Source organism: Coregonus lavaretus (assembly GCF_964263955.1).
Source record: "Coregonus lavaretus genome assembly, chromosome: 24".
NCBI lineage: Eukaryota > Metazoa > Chordata > Actinopteri > Salmoniformes > Salmonidae > Coregonus > Coregonus lavaretus.
In genome coordinates, this window is record NC_140011.1 from 1215363 (window position 1) to 1230500 (window position 15138).

A 15138-nucleotide genomic window follows, 5' to 3' on the forward strand; every position below is an offset into this window, starting at 1 on the left:
ATCGAAGGAGGTAGCGCTATTGGTTCAGGGGTGTGTCATTTTCCTATTTTTTATTTTTATTTTTTTATTCACTATCACAATTATCGGTGCACTTGAAGCATCGGCTGGGTTTTGATGAATAAACAAGTTGTGGCTGTGTTGAGGCTTGGCCCCTCACTGGCAAATCAGAATGTGCTCCATGGCGAAAAACACTACATGACCAAAAGTATGTGGACACCTGCTCATCAAACATCTCATTCCAAAATCATGGCCATTAATATGGAGTTGGTCCCCCCTTTGCTGCTATAACAGCCTCCACTCTTCGGGGAAGGCTTAACACTAGATGTTGGAACATTACTGCGGGGACTTGCGTCCATTCACACGCAAGCATTAGTGAGGTCGGACACTGATGTTGGGTGATTAGTCCTGGCTCGCAGTCGGTGTTCCAATTCATCCCAAAGGTGTTCGATGGGGTTGAGGTCAGGGCTCTGTGCAGGCCAGTCAAGTTCTTCCACACCGATCTCGACAAACCATTTCTGTATGGACCTCGCTTTGTGCACGGGGGCATTGTCATGCTGAAACAGGAAAGGGCCTTCCCCAAACTGTTGCCACAAAGTTGGAAGCACAGAATCGTCTAGAATGTCATTGTATACTGTGGCGTTAAGATTTCCCTTCCCTGGAACATGGAATCAACTCCAATTCCAATGTTAGTCCGTTATAGTTTGTTAAATGGCTTACAGAAATGAAATAACATTTAGACCTATCTTTGCTAAATACGTTACCTTTAACCCATTTGCAGTCCACATTGTTTTAAGTAATTGCATGTCTTCAATAGCATTCACACTGATATAGGGGCTAGGCCTACTGTAAATTGTATTATGGCAGAGCATGGACATGCCAAACATTGTCAATAAGCAAGATTATATTTACTATTGATAAGGCCTAAAAAGAGAACAAATAATTCTAATCAAAACGAAACAACAACTTGTTTGAAACAGGCTATGTCACACTTACAGACAACATAATTTCTCCCCGTGGGCATTTAATATTATAACAACGCAGACTGTGGACGGTTTTACGCACAACCAAACGTTTCACAGTAGCTGGACAAAAATCCAATATAAATAGAAAGGGAGTATGTCTACTCAATGTTATACCGCTTCCAAAAAGGCCTATGTATTACGAACATAATCGGAACCATCTTATAGTTCAGATCCCATTCACATATCTCCAGAAGTTGCATTGGAAGCGCGCCACAGACGTTGTCACCATAATACCAGCAAGGTGAATCACTCTAATGAGTTTGGTTGTAATAAAATGTTACGAAAAGCAAGTGATCAGGTTTTTTTTTTTTTTACATCAACATTGCTGTTGAACCAGCCTTCGTTATAGGAGGCCTAAGGGAGGGCTTGGGTTTTGAACATATAAAACAGAAAACAAGCCATTTCTACAGATTACAGATCACTTCTAAATACAAGGCAAGGTTCTCATCTCTCGTTTCATGATGGGCATGGACACGTAGCCTACATCAAGGAGGGGGTTTTACGCACATCCAAAACAGGACCTGCATGGCTATAGTAATGGGGGCCTGCCTATAATGCATAGATAAAAAGGGAATGTTAGCTCTTTCAGGACACACCTCAAAAAGGTCCTTTACGCCCATCTGAGCGCAAGTGAGCTGATATAAGACAGGTAAATTGCCTAACCTGGCGTTAGGGTTGGAAAATGCCTGTGCGCCAGTTTTTACATGACGAAATTGCAAACAAACGTGCGGTTGACACAAGCGCCTCCATAACACCAGCCGAAAATAGATCCCTAAATGTTAATATGGTCTAATGTTTTCGTTTGTTTTGCTTCCATTATGCTGTACATAATTAATGTGTACTTTCTGATTATTCAATAAATCATTGAACCTAGAACATTATTAGACGTTTTATTAGAGTGTAAAAATACAATACAAATGTAAAAACAAACATAAAGCCTTACACTGTTGCTTTAAATATTAAAAATGGTGATGACATTTCCCAATTCCTGGATGTGACAGAGCTGTACACTCCTGAAGGAATTTGGTTAAAGGAAGATTAAATGTCTGTTTGGGAAGTTTTTGTTAGAAATACCAGACATTCATGACCAGTCTCACTTTCAGAATCACTCACATACCATGACTCCAGTGAAATTATGACACAACTGCCTCTGACTTAATACAGCTGGTGGCCACACCAGATACTGACTGTTACTTTTGATTATGACCCCCCCTTTGTTCAGGGACACATTATCCAATGTCTGTTAGTCACATGTCTGTGGAACTTCAGTTTATGTCTCAGTTGTTGAATCTTGTTATGTTCATACAAATATTTACACATGTTAGGTTTGCTGAAAATATACACAGTTGACAGTGAGAGGACGTTTCTTTTTTTGCTGAGTTTAGTTCTCCTGTGTCAGATCCTGGACATCCCAAGGGGGTTCCTTCAGCTCCTTTACCAACTCCAGGTTGGAGACGTCACGCTTCGACTACCTCTCCAGATAACTGGCATACTCCCCGTTAACCTCATCTAACCTCTTCAGATACAAAGCCAGTTTTTCTGGGGGCTCGACCAAGACGACCACAAACTCCTGTTGCTCCGCAACTATGGGAGCCCTGTAGTCCACGGGGACCACCCGGAGCTTGAGAGGCCTCCACAGTTTCTCGGTGATGTAGTCATCACAAATGGCATTCTCAAAGGCCAGGATCTGGTAGAAGGCCTGCTCTTCCATGGCGGTCAAGTCCCTCAGATGTGGAGGCAGGTCTTTGTTGTGGAGGCATTGTCCAAAGGAATCAACCTGGATGTGCTTCATTAACTCGCTCACATAGGCGTCCCGAGGGTCGCAGACTCGCAGTCTGACTGGACATACACCACAGGGGCTAGTGTCTTCCTCAGCTTGTTGTTCTGGGTGAGGGGCACCAGGTGGGTCTGAGAGGTGAGGTCCTCCAGGCTTTCTAGTTACTGGGAGGTGAGGGGCAGGTAGGAGTGATGGCTGAAGGTGACCGTGTGGTTAAAGAGAGACTCATGGAAGAGCTTGTAGTTGTTTTTGGGCGACTCCTCATGAAACAAGGCCCACTGGTGGTGCGGTCTCCTCGGCAGTGAAAGACCCTCGATGTTGAAGTCGGTGCCTGGTTTGATTCAAAAGGGTTGGAAAGGGGGGAGGGGAGGGGGATAGTATAAATGTAATGTCTTTAATGTGAAGGGTCAGCACATTTAAGGCAATGCTGACCGTGTTGCCTACTAGAAAAGTAATAAGTATAGTAGATTAACATAAAATATGCACCAATTTAAAGTCTTCTCTGAGAATACTTTGAGCCAACTCTGGGATAAGAAGTAAGATGAATTAACTGTTTTATGTCTTTCTGCCTTGCAGTGATTATGTTAGGACAGACATTTTCAAATAAATGTGTCTTGGAGATTCTCTTAAATCGGGTGCATATACACACAGTATATTCTATGAGAAATGTAAGTTAACTATGTATATTATGCTGCCTGAACTGATGTTGTATCCTTTATATCTATGCTAATGCTATTGCTCCTTTTATGTTTATCCTGGCAGTCTCCTAAATTGGATGTTAAGCCTATTCCCCATTGTGACCTGGCACTACTTTGTCATGTCTGCACCTTTGTTGTGTTCTTAATATTACCCTTTTGTATCTCCCTTCCAGACCACCACATTCTTGTTATCCACATCCCATCTCCAAGGCCTTATAATTCTCAATTCCTAACACATCCTACCTACCTACAGGCTTTACAAGCCCCGACTCCTAACCTCATCCAAACCCTCCCCCCATGTGCTCTCTTTGTTCCATTGTTCAATTGTGTAATAAATGCCCCTAAACCTGGATTCCTGCTCCATTTCCTTATTTGCATTCTGATCGATGCACCATGGTGGAAGCAACAGTCCTGAACCTAGCTTAGAGTCTGTCCTAGCCCTAGTCTTTTTCTTCAACTATAACCCCCATGATATGCTGTAAGTGGCCAGCTCCCAGTGTGCAGCTGGTGCTGTCAGTGGGGAAGTGCACTAGATTGGCTGTGTGTTATTAGTGGGAGGGAGGGCTGTCAATTACAGGTCTCATTCTGTATAAATCCATTGGCCAGCTACTTTGTGTGTAATTCCCTTGGCTGGGATGTGGGCTCATGTGAACTCCAGGTCTAAGCTCCGGGCCAGGAGTAATCAACAGGCTAGACTGACAGTGTCCTTGGATTGATAGGGAGGGGTCATAGACTGAGGTTGGGTGGTACCTGGCTCCAGGGTGAAGTTTCCCCTAGGTACAGATTTAAGATCAGCTTCCCATCCCCCAATCCTAACTATTAGTGGGGGAAAATGGAGTACCTGTGTATGACCTTTAGCTAAGCAAACAACATTTTGCTCTTTTCACTGGGGGGCTGGTTTCCAGGACCCAAATTAAGCCTAATCCTAGACTAAAAATCGCATTCAATGGAGATCGAGCATGCTTTTTAGTCCATGACTAGGTTTAATCTGGGTCCTGGAAACAGACCCATTGAGTGCTGTTACGTTAAAAATTAAAGTTTACTATAGAAAATATGAGTTACTTGACATATCGAAGGTAAAGGGGCATTGAAACTGAAAAATATTGGGTCAATAAAGACAATGGTTTCCTTAAGAACTGCCATAATCCTTGGTAATGTATCTTGTCATGCTAGGATACTGAGGCCCGGGCAGAGGTAAGGGGAAACTAATAATAAAAGCATGGAAAGGCAGGAATATGAAGTTTGCTACGGATGAGGGGCCTCCTTTGATCTCCGACACCACATGTTGCAGGCTAACCTGATGCTGTAGGGGGGAAGGGGGTGTGCAGTGTGTGTGTGTGTACTGTTCTAAAGAAACACCACAGGTGTAATTTACCATGTACTGCTTCCATTTTCTAAATAATCTTAATCAAATAAATGTTCATATCAGACGTTGATGTGCTTGTTGTAGGGGATAGATGTCATGAAAAGTGGTGTATTCCAGCATGTATGACACAGCTCTACAGTAGTCGGGCTTTAGTTAATGGGCACGTTCCAGGTCGTCTTGGTTGCAGTCGCACTGTTGAAGGTAACATCTCAGAAACTATGGTAAACATGATATAACAATCTGCAAAAAATACCACCTAGAACACCACCAATACTTTAGGGCAGAAGGACACCCACCTCCTCATATTTGCAGTCAGCTTCCTCAGCGATGTGTTTGGCCTCCTTCAGCTGCATCTCCATCTTCTCCTCGTCTTTTGTCGTCCCTGTTCTCTATGACCTTCATTCCTCTGGGGGACACCACAGGCAACAGGACAGAGACGAGTCATGGGTGTTGGGGGAAAACAGACTTACAGTATGATGTGCACGTTCATATCAAATACTTTCTGACCAGTCTACTCTGTTATGCTACTATGCTAATGGTAACTGATGTGAAAGTAATGCTGAAAAACTATTGGGACTTGTTGAATGTCTTAAATAGTTACCTTTTCTTCCCTCCTTCCTTCCACAACTACTAGTCTGAAAGAACTGGGGAATGTAAGTGAAAGTGTAAAATTCCATCCAGTCCTTTCACCTGATCAGTTGTGCCAAAGAAAAGGAGACTAGGATGGGACACTAATAGGCTACAACTTTTGGAACTCAGCACTTAGGACTCATTTCCCATGACCTAGAGCAGAATAGCTGGACTATAACAGGAGACGGAAGTCCAACCTCTCACTCTCGTCTGCAGCCTTCTCGGCCTCCTCCAGCTTCTGCAGCGCAGTGGCCAGTCTCTCCTGGACCCTATCCAACTCCTCCTCTACAAGCTGGATACGCCTATTCAGGGAAGCCACCTCAGCCTCTGCCTGTTTGGAGAGAGAACACTCAGTCAGCTAGAATGTAGCACAACATGCTGTAGCACTCACCTGTAGCACTCACACTGGTCTATGCAGGAGGGTGTAAGGTTTGAATAAAAAAGTAGTCCAGGGAATAGTGTTAGCTCTATTCATTCTATTATCTGCAACGTTCAGAACATTTCACATCACTGAATGCACCCTATATATTGCATACAATGACTATCCACACAGATAAACACATTTTATCAACAGGGCTACTATATCATAAGATCGCCGATCTCCTCGAAGGGTCATTTTATTACATACAGACATTGATACTGAATGGGTGTCAGTTGAAAAATTAAATCGCCCCTAACTAAAATAACAGATTTGTGCTGGCATTAAAAAACGCACAATGTATGCAGTACATACACCGTTCATATTGATGCATTCGGTATCAGTTAATCCCTCAGGAATTGGGTTTCACAATACTTCTAACCATATCAAAGTTTCATACTGCAAAGGGCAATCTCCCTCAATATGCCATTTGGTTAATCCTTCTGGCATACATTTTTTTCAGCTGTCCCTAGTTTTCGCCATTGAAAGACCATGGATACTGAATAACACATTTGTTGATTGTCTTTTCAGTGTTAGCTTTAGAACCTTTTTCAAACACTGAAAGCATCTCAAAATGAATCTTCTGATGGATACACACTGCGCAGTGGCTCTATGGGGACCACTTCGTATTTTCAAGCATGGTGGTGGCTGCATCATGTTATGGGTATGCTTTTCATCAGCAAGGAATAGGGAGTGTTTTAGGATAAAATAAATGGAACACAGCTATAAGCATAGGCAAAATCCTAGAGGAAAACCTGGTTTAGTCTGCTTTCCAACAGACACTGGAAGACAAATTCACCTTTCAGTAGGACAATAACCTAAAACACAAGACTAAATATACACTGGAGTTGCTTACCAAGACGACATTGACTATTTCTGAGAGGCCTAGTTACAGTTTTGAATGAAATCGGCTTGAAAATCTATGGCAAGACTTGAAAATGGCTGTCTAGCAATGATCAACAAATCAACTTGACAAGAGCTTGAAGAATTTAAAAAACAATTAATGGGCATATACTGTACAATCCTGGTGCACAAAGCTCTTAGAGACTTGCTTCAGGTGATAGAAATTGTCATTTAGTTTCCTGTGGATATATTGTCTCACATTCTTTCCGCCAAAAGGACCAACCGCACTGACAACAGGTAAAGTACATTAAAATATCATTTTATTCAACATTCTGGATTGTGAGGTGGTGAGATGAAACTTTCCTGATTCAAACGCTCATTTCTGCCGACATAGATTTCAATGCAATTCAACGTCGGGTTTCCAGGCAAGCTGGGCTCTAGCCTACAACTGCAGCTCTCCAAATGTACACTTTGTGTAAAACACAACACATTTTCAGCCCCCCCTGTGTGTGCACCCAGCGGCTGCAGACATCTGTTGCGATATTGCATTATTGTAGTCCTTGTACAGTGCCTTGCAAAAGTATTCATCCCCCTTGGAGTTTTTCCTATTTTGTTGCATTACAACCTATAATTTAAATTGATTTTGATTTCATGTAATGGACATACACAAAATAGTCCAAATTGGTGAAGTGAAATTACAAACAAATAAATAACGGAAAAGAGGTGCGTGCATATGTATTCACCCCCTTTGCTATGAAGCCCCTAAATAAGATCTGGTGCAACCAATTACCTTCAGAAGTCACATAATTAGTTAAATAAAGTCCACCTGTGTGCAATCTAAGTGTCACATGATGTGTCACTTGATCTCAGTATACATACACCTGTTCTGAAAGGCCCCAGAGTCTGCAACACCACTAAGCAAGGGGCATTACCAAGCAAGCGGCATCATGAAGACCAAGGAGCTCTCCAAAAAGGTCAGGGACAAAGTTGTGGAGAAGTACAGATCAGGGTTGGGTTATATAAAATATCCGAAACTTTGAACATCCCAAGGAGCACCAATAAATCCATTATAAAAACATGGAAAGAATATGGCACCACATCAAACCTGCCAAGAGAGGGCTGCCTACCAAAACTCACGGACCAGGCAAGGAGGGCATTAATCAGAGGCAACAAAGAGACCAAAGATAACCCTGAAGGAGCTGCAAAGCTCCACAGCGGAGATTGGGCTTTACGGAAGAGTGGGCAGAAAAAAGCAATTTCTTAAAGAAAATAATAAGCAAACATGTTTGGTGTTCGCCAAAAGCCATCTGGGAGACTCCCCAAACATATGGAAGAAGGTACTCTGGTCAGATGAGACTAAAATTGAGCTTTTTGGCCATCAAGGAAAACGCTATGTCTGGCGCAAACCCAACACCTCTCATCACCCACAGTGAAGCATGGTGGTGACAGCATCATGCTGTGGGGATGTTTTTCATCGGCAGGGACTGGGAAATTTGTCCGAATTGAAAGAATGATAGATGCCGCTAAATACAGGGAAATTCTTGAGGGAAACCTGTTTCAGTCTTCCAGAGATTTGAGACTGGGATGGAGGTTCACCTCCCAGAAGGACAATGACCCTAAGCATACTGCTAAAGCAACACTCGAGTGGTTTAAGGGGAAACATTTAAATGTCTTGGAATGGCCTAGTCAAAGCCCAGACCTCAATCCAATTGAGAATCTGTGGTATGACTTAAAGATTGCTGTACACCAGCGGAACCCATCCAACTTGAAGGAGCTGGATCAGTTTTGCCTTGAAGAATGGACAAAAATCTCAGTGGCTAGATGTGCCAAGCTTATAGAGACATACCCCAAGGGACTTGCAGCTGTAATTGCTGCAAAAGGTGGCTCTACAAAGTACTGACTTTGGGGGGGTGAATAGTTAAGCACGCTCAAGTTTTGTTTTTTTGTCTTATTTCTTGTTTGTTTCACAATAAAAAAATATTTTGCATCTTCAAAGTTGTATGCATGTTGTGTAAATCAAATGATACAACCCCCCCAAAAAAATTCCAGGTTGTAAGGCAAAAAAATAGGAAAAATGCCAAGGGGGGTGAATACTTTCGCAAGCCACTGTATAAGCAATGTTTTTGTGGGCTGATCCATGCTCGCCTAGAAAAATGGTACTGGTGCTTGGTAGGCTACAACTCAGACTGATCGATTTTATTTCAGGCGTCTCTTAACCTGTCTCTTGCCTGTCTCTCCGCATCCACCTCTCTATGAAGCGTTTCGGCACGGTCCTCCGCATCATCAGCTTGTTGCTGCAATGTCTGAATTTTCCTTTTCGCGGCTTCAATAGATGTCATTACAACCACTGCAAATGTATCTATGTAACAATTATATTCAACAGGAAAAGCTGCAATGAATGCGATGTTGTCGTGTTGCCTTTAGCGCTATAGCGGTACCTTGAGATTGTCACGCCATTTGTAACCAGTATCCAAATGATTAATGTAACAATAAATATATAAAATGTATTTATTTTATGTAAGCCTAAACGATCTTGGTAATATTGCGACCTGCTTGCACTCTGCTGCCTGCTTCAGCTGATGCGTTTTCGGAATTCAGTGCATAGGGTAAAAAGTTACATTCCTTTTCAAATGATGTCACAGGCCGGTCACAATTAATAGCGGCAGTCTATAAATAATGTTATTCCACTTCTTCTTCATTGAGGTTTAACGGCGGTTGGCATTCAGTAAATGTTGCATTACCGCCACCTACTAGACTGCAGTATAACTCCCTTATACTTTGCTTTAAAAAATTAAAAATTCAACAAATACCCTACCATCTAATACTACACTCTCAAAAAATAACAATAACTACCATACTCCACTATTTAAATATATTTATTCCTACTTCAGAACAACAGCCTGAAAGGATGGGACATCACCACTTAACACACCCTGTAACTCTTCGGATGTCAAGTCTCGCAAACCTAAATACCTCTCTGCAGCTGCCACCACAACCTCTATTTTCTGCGACTTACGTTCCATCCCTGCAGTGCAGTTGATAACCATTGCTATAAATGCCAAAAATCCAATCTTACTGAAACATATATCACTTGTTGGTTTATCCCTCTATACTGGTACATATCTACTACTCACACCATTCCTCTCAGGATCCCTCCCCCTTGACCCATCTTCCTCTATTTTCTTCACTGCCTCAGCATATGACAACTTCTACACTACTCTAACCCTGGAAACCTCAACCTGCCTCTCTCGCACCGGACATTTCGGATCCCCAGCACCATGGGCACCCCTACAATTAACACATACCACTACTTTCCCCAATGCTACACATTCCTGTGTCTCATGCCGTTCTGCACACTTCTCACACCTAGGAACCTCCCTCCAACACACTGCTGCCACATGCCCATAAGCTTGACACCTGTAACAACGCAATATATTCGGCACAAAAGCTCGTACCGGATAACTTATATATCTTAACATGACTTTGTCGGGGAAAGACTCAACATCAAAACTCAAAAGAACAGACAATGACTCTTCTGTTTCTCCACTCACGCCACCCTGTCTGCATCGCACCAAACGACGAGCATCACCAACACCGGGAATCTTCCCCTTCAGTTGGTCCGCTTTCACATTTACTGCTAACCCAGTAATCACGCCTTTCATTGGCGCCCTTTTCTTGAGAGCAAAACAATTCACATTTCTTGCCCCCATTCGTTTAACACGGAGCGCCTGCTCCCTCTGACCAGCAGAAACACAAACAATTATCACTAGACCACTTCTGGTTACCCTCACCGATTTCACAGCACCCAACTCTGTTTTCATCCACCCTGAAACCACAAATGGATCCACTTTTTCCAAAAACGTCACTCCTACTGTCACAGACTTATCTTCATCCTGACCCTCGGTGCAAACCTCGGGCTCCGAGAACTTCACCACACCTACCAACTCCAATACTTTGCCCTCATTCACTTCCATTTCTCCTCCTGTCTTCAACTCACTCTGTTTACACTTTATACCATTCTTCTTTAACAAACCTTCTCCCTTTTTCCCGCCATTTTTAACTGACTGAAGCTCACCCTCTTCCTCCCTTTCTCGCTTAGACCTCCTCTGCCTCTCTTTTCCCCTCTATTCCTCCTCCGTATTCCAAGTATAACTCTCCTTATGATAATACTGCACTTCTCCTGACATACATCTAGTTCTTGCCTTGTCTAGAGACGACATTTCTCCTCCGACTCCCCCCACTCTTCCAATTTCCCCCACGTCCAATCAATGTTATTCCACCTTTGAAGGATTTCTCAATGCTGTATGTCCATAACATGTAATTTGCCTCCAGTTTGGGGGTGACAGATGTTAATAATTGAGTGGTCTTAGTTGACTGCCTTTTCCAATAATGGCAGACCTCTCTAAGTTAAAGGGCTTGATAAGAGGACTGATTCTTAGAGCAAATGTTCAATATTATCTTCAATGAAGGAAACACATTGGACATGTCATTGAATACATCCACAATGTTAGAAGTGAGGAATGATGGCCAAGAACTTAACACATGAGATCACTTTTGGGTGGGGTATGATATTTGTGTGTTTGTAACTTACAAAAGAAGTGACTCCAAAATGACACAATATTTACCATTCAAATCAAACCTTATTTGTCACATGCGTCGAATACAACAGGTGTAGACCTTACAGTGAAATGCTTAATTACAAGCCCTTAACCAACAACGCAGTTCAAGAAAGAGTTAAGGAAATATTTACCAAATAAAACTAAAGTAAAAAATAATAACAATAACAATAATGAGGCTATATACAGGGGGTACCGGTACCGAGTCAATGTGCAGGGGTACAGGTTAGTCGAGGTAATTTGTACATGTAGGTAGGGGTAAAGTGACTATGCATAGATAATAGACAGCGGGTAGCAGCAGTGTGAAAACAAATGGAGGGGGTGGGGCAATGTAAATGGTCCGGGTGTCCATTTGATTAATTGTTCAGCAGTCTTATGGCTTGGGGGTAGAAGATGTTAAGGAGACTTTTGGTCCTAGACTTGACCCTCCTGTACCGCTTGCTGTGCGGTAGCAGAGAGAACAGTCTATGACTTGGGTGACTGGAGTCTTTGACAATTCTTTGGGCATTCCTCTGACACCGCCTAGTACCTACAGTACCAGTCAAAAGTTTGGACACACCTGCTCATTCAAGGGTTTTTCTTTATATTTACTATTTTCTAAATTGTAGAATAATAGTGAAGACATCAAAACTATGAAATAACACATATGGAATGATGTAGTAACCAAAAAAGTATTAAACAAATCAAAATACATTTGAGATTCTTAAAATAGCCACCCTTTGCCTTGATGACAGCTTTGCACACTCTTGGCATTCTCTCAACCAGCTTCAAGAGATAGTCACCTGGAATTACATTTTAATCATTTAGCAGACACTCTTATCCAGAGCGACTTACAGTTAGTGAGTGCATACATTATTTTAAATTTTATTTTTCATACTGGCCCCCCGTGGGAATCGAACCCACAACCCTGGCGTTGCAAATGCCATGCTCTACCAACTGCCTTAGACCACTGCACCACTCAGGATGTATGCATTTCAATTAACAGGTGTGCCTGAAATAACACATGGAATCATGTAGTAACCCAAAATGTGTTAAACAAATAAAAATAGATTTTATATTTGAGATTCTTCAAAGTAGCCACCCTTTGCCTTGATGACAGCTTTGCACACTCTTGGCATTCTCTCAACCAGCTTCATGAGGTAGTCACCTGGAATGCATTTCAATTAAAAGGTGTGCCTTGTTAAAAGTTAATTTGTGGAATTTCTTTCCTTCTTAATGCGGTTGAGCCAATCAGTTGTGTTGTGACAAGGTAGGGGTGGTATACAGAAGATAGCCCTATTTGGTAAAAGACCAAGTCCATATTATGGCAAGAACAGCTCAAATAAGCAAAGAGAAATGACAGTCCATCATAACTTTAAGACATGAAGGTCAGTCAATACGGAACATTTCAAGAACTTTGAACGTTTCTTCAAGTGCAGTCGCAAAAACCATCAAGCGGTATGATGAAACTGGCTCTCATGAGGACCGCCACAGGAATGGAAGAACCAGAGTTACCTCTGCTGCAGAGGATAAGTTCAATAGAGTTACCAGTTTCAGATATTTTCAGATATTGTAGCCCAAATAAATGCTTTGCAGAGTTCAAGTAACATACACCTCTTAACATCAACTGTTCAGAGGGGACTGCGTGAATCAGGCCTTCATGGTCGAATTGCTGCAAAGAAACCACTACTAAAGGACACCAATAAGAAAAAGAGACCTGCTTGGGTCTGGAGTCCAAATTGGAGATTTTTGGTTCCAAGTGCCGTGTCTTTGTGAGACGTGGTGTTGTTGAACGGATGATCTCCGCATGTGTATTTCCCACTGTAAAGCATGGAGGAGGAGGTGTTATGGTGTGGGGGTGCTTTGCTGGTGACACTGTCTGTGATTTATTTAGAATTCAAGGCACACTTAAACAGCATGGCTACCACTGCATTCTGCAGCGTTATGCCATCCCATCTGGTTTGGGCTTAGTGGGACTATCATTTGACCACTTCTGTATTGTGTGAGTCACTGGTACTTCCTGCTTTAGTTTTTGCTTGTAAGCAGGAATCAGAAAGATATAATTATTGTCAGATTTGCCAAATGGAGGGCGAGGGAGACCTTTGTATGCGTCTCTGTGTGTGGAGTGAAGGTGGTCTAGAGTTTTTTTTCCTCTGGTTGCACATGTGACATGCTGGTAGAAAGTAGGTTAAACAGATTTAAGGTTTGCCTACATTAAAGTCCCTGGCCACTAGGAGCGCCACTTCTGGATGAGCATTTTCTTGTTTGCTTATGGCCTTATATGGCTTGTTGAGTGCGGTCTTAGTGCCAGCATCGGTTTGTGGTGGTAAATAGATGGCTACGAATAATATAGATGAGAAGTCTCTTGGTAGATAGTGTGGTCTACAGCTTATCATAAGGTACTCTACCTCGAGACTTCTTTAATATTAGACATCGGGCACCAGCTGTTATTGACAAATAGACACACACCCCCGCCCCTCGTCTTACCAGACGTAGCTTCTCTGTCCTGCCGATGCATGGAAAATCCTGCCAGCTCTATATTTTCCATGTCGTCATTCAGCCACGACTCAGTGAAACATAAGATATGACATTTTTAATGTCCCGTTGGTAGAATATTCTTGATCGTAGATCATCCATTTTGTTTTCCAATGATTGCACGTTGGCCAATAGAACGGATGGTAGTGGAGGTTTACTCACTCGCCTATGAATTCTTAGAAGGCAGCCCGACCTCCGCCCCCTCTTTCTCAGTCTTTTCTTCACATAAATGATGGGGATTTGGGCCCGTTCCCGAGAAAGCAGTATATCCTTCGCATCGGACTCTTTAAAGAAAACATCTTTGTCCAGTGTGAGGTGAGTAATCGCTGTTCTGATGTCCAGAAGTTATTTTCGGTCATAAAAAACGGTAGCAGCAACATTACGTACACAATAAGTTAAAAAATAAGTTACAAACAATGCGAAAAAACTAACAAAATAGCACAGTTGGTTAAGAGCCTGTAAAAACGGCAGCCATCCCCTCCGGTTGCCATTATATTAATTTCTATTGTGAACAAAATAACTGAAACATAACCAAAACAGCAAATGCATCCAACAAGTTTGTAGAGTCACAAGCTTTATGTAATCATTGCATGCTAGGAATATGGGTCCAAGTATTAAACTTTTGACTACTCCCCCTATGTACAAAAATATCTGTAATTTTGAAACGGTTCACCCGTTATGGATGAAAATATCCTAAAATGAAAGCTGACAGCCTGTAATTTAACCTTATAGTCATTGTATCATTTCAAATCCAAAGTGCTGGAGTACAGAGCCAAAACAACCAAAAATATGTCACTGTCCCAATTCTTTTGGAGCTCACTGTACACCAGCAACTGAATGTTTACTTAAAGTTTACTACCGCTGCTAGGGAATGATCGGGCCTAAAGTCCTATCCGGCTACAAATACGGCCTAAAGGTATGCCTGCAGTGTACTGTATTTTATGTATTACTGCCTGGCACTATGTTGACTCATGAGACTGGTATTTGACCAGAGTCAAGCAAAGTGGGGACCAGAGAACACAGCAATCAAAGAAACTCAAACCAAATCAAACTGGGAGTTGTTCAAATTCATTAATATGCACGACATTCACTCCAAGGTGCTGACAAGCTTGATGATGTGTTTACTGAATCTGATACAGGTCGAGGTTTGGCACTTTCTCTGCTGCAGCTGTCGACAGCAAGGCGCTTGCTCAGTGGCGTTCCTTCTGGAGTTGATGGGAATGGCAGGAGAGGAGGGAAAGGGACTTGGGGATA

General features: G+C 42.4%; 1 protein-coding gene and 1 pseudogene across 6 annotated transcripts in view; both read right to left on the reverse strand.

The window, feature by feature from the left end:
- Window positions 1-1979: 1979 nt before the first annotated feature.
- The window catches only part of LOC311099359 (alpha-(1,3)-fucosyltransferase 10-like), a 43488-nt pseudogene continuing 30329 nt past the window's right edge, over window positions 1980-15138 (reverse strand). The window contains exons 4-5 of the transcript XR_014615702.1: window positions 5698-5824; window positions 1980-3130 (exon numbers count right to left, since the gene is read on the reverse strand). The product of XR_014615702.1 is annotated as an alpha-(1,3)-fucosyltransferase 10-like (transcript). The remainder of the gene's footprint in view (window positions 3131-5697; window positions 5825-15138) is intronic.
- LOC311100103 (talin-1-like) overlaps window positions 5166-15138 on the reverse strand; it is a 79650-nt gene continuing 69677 nt past the window's right edge. For all 5 annotated transcript variants that reach the window (XM_084140854.1, XM_084140853.1, XM_084140855.1 and 2 more), the window contains 2 exons: window positions 5691-5824; window positions 5166-5269 (listed from right to left, as the gene is read on the reverse strand). The gene's annotated coding sequence lies outside the window, so the exon portion shown is untranslated. The remainder of the gene's footprint in view (window positions 5270-5690; window positions 5825-15138) is intronic.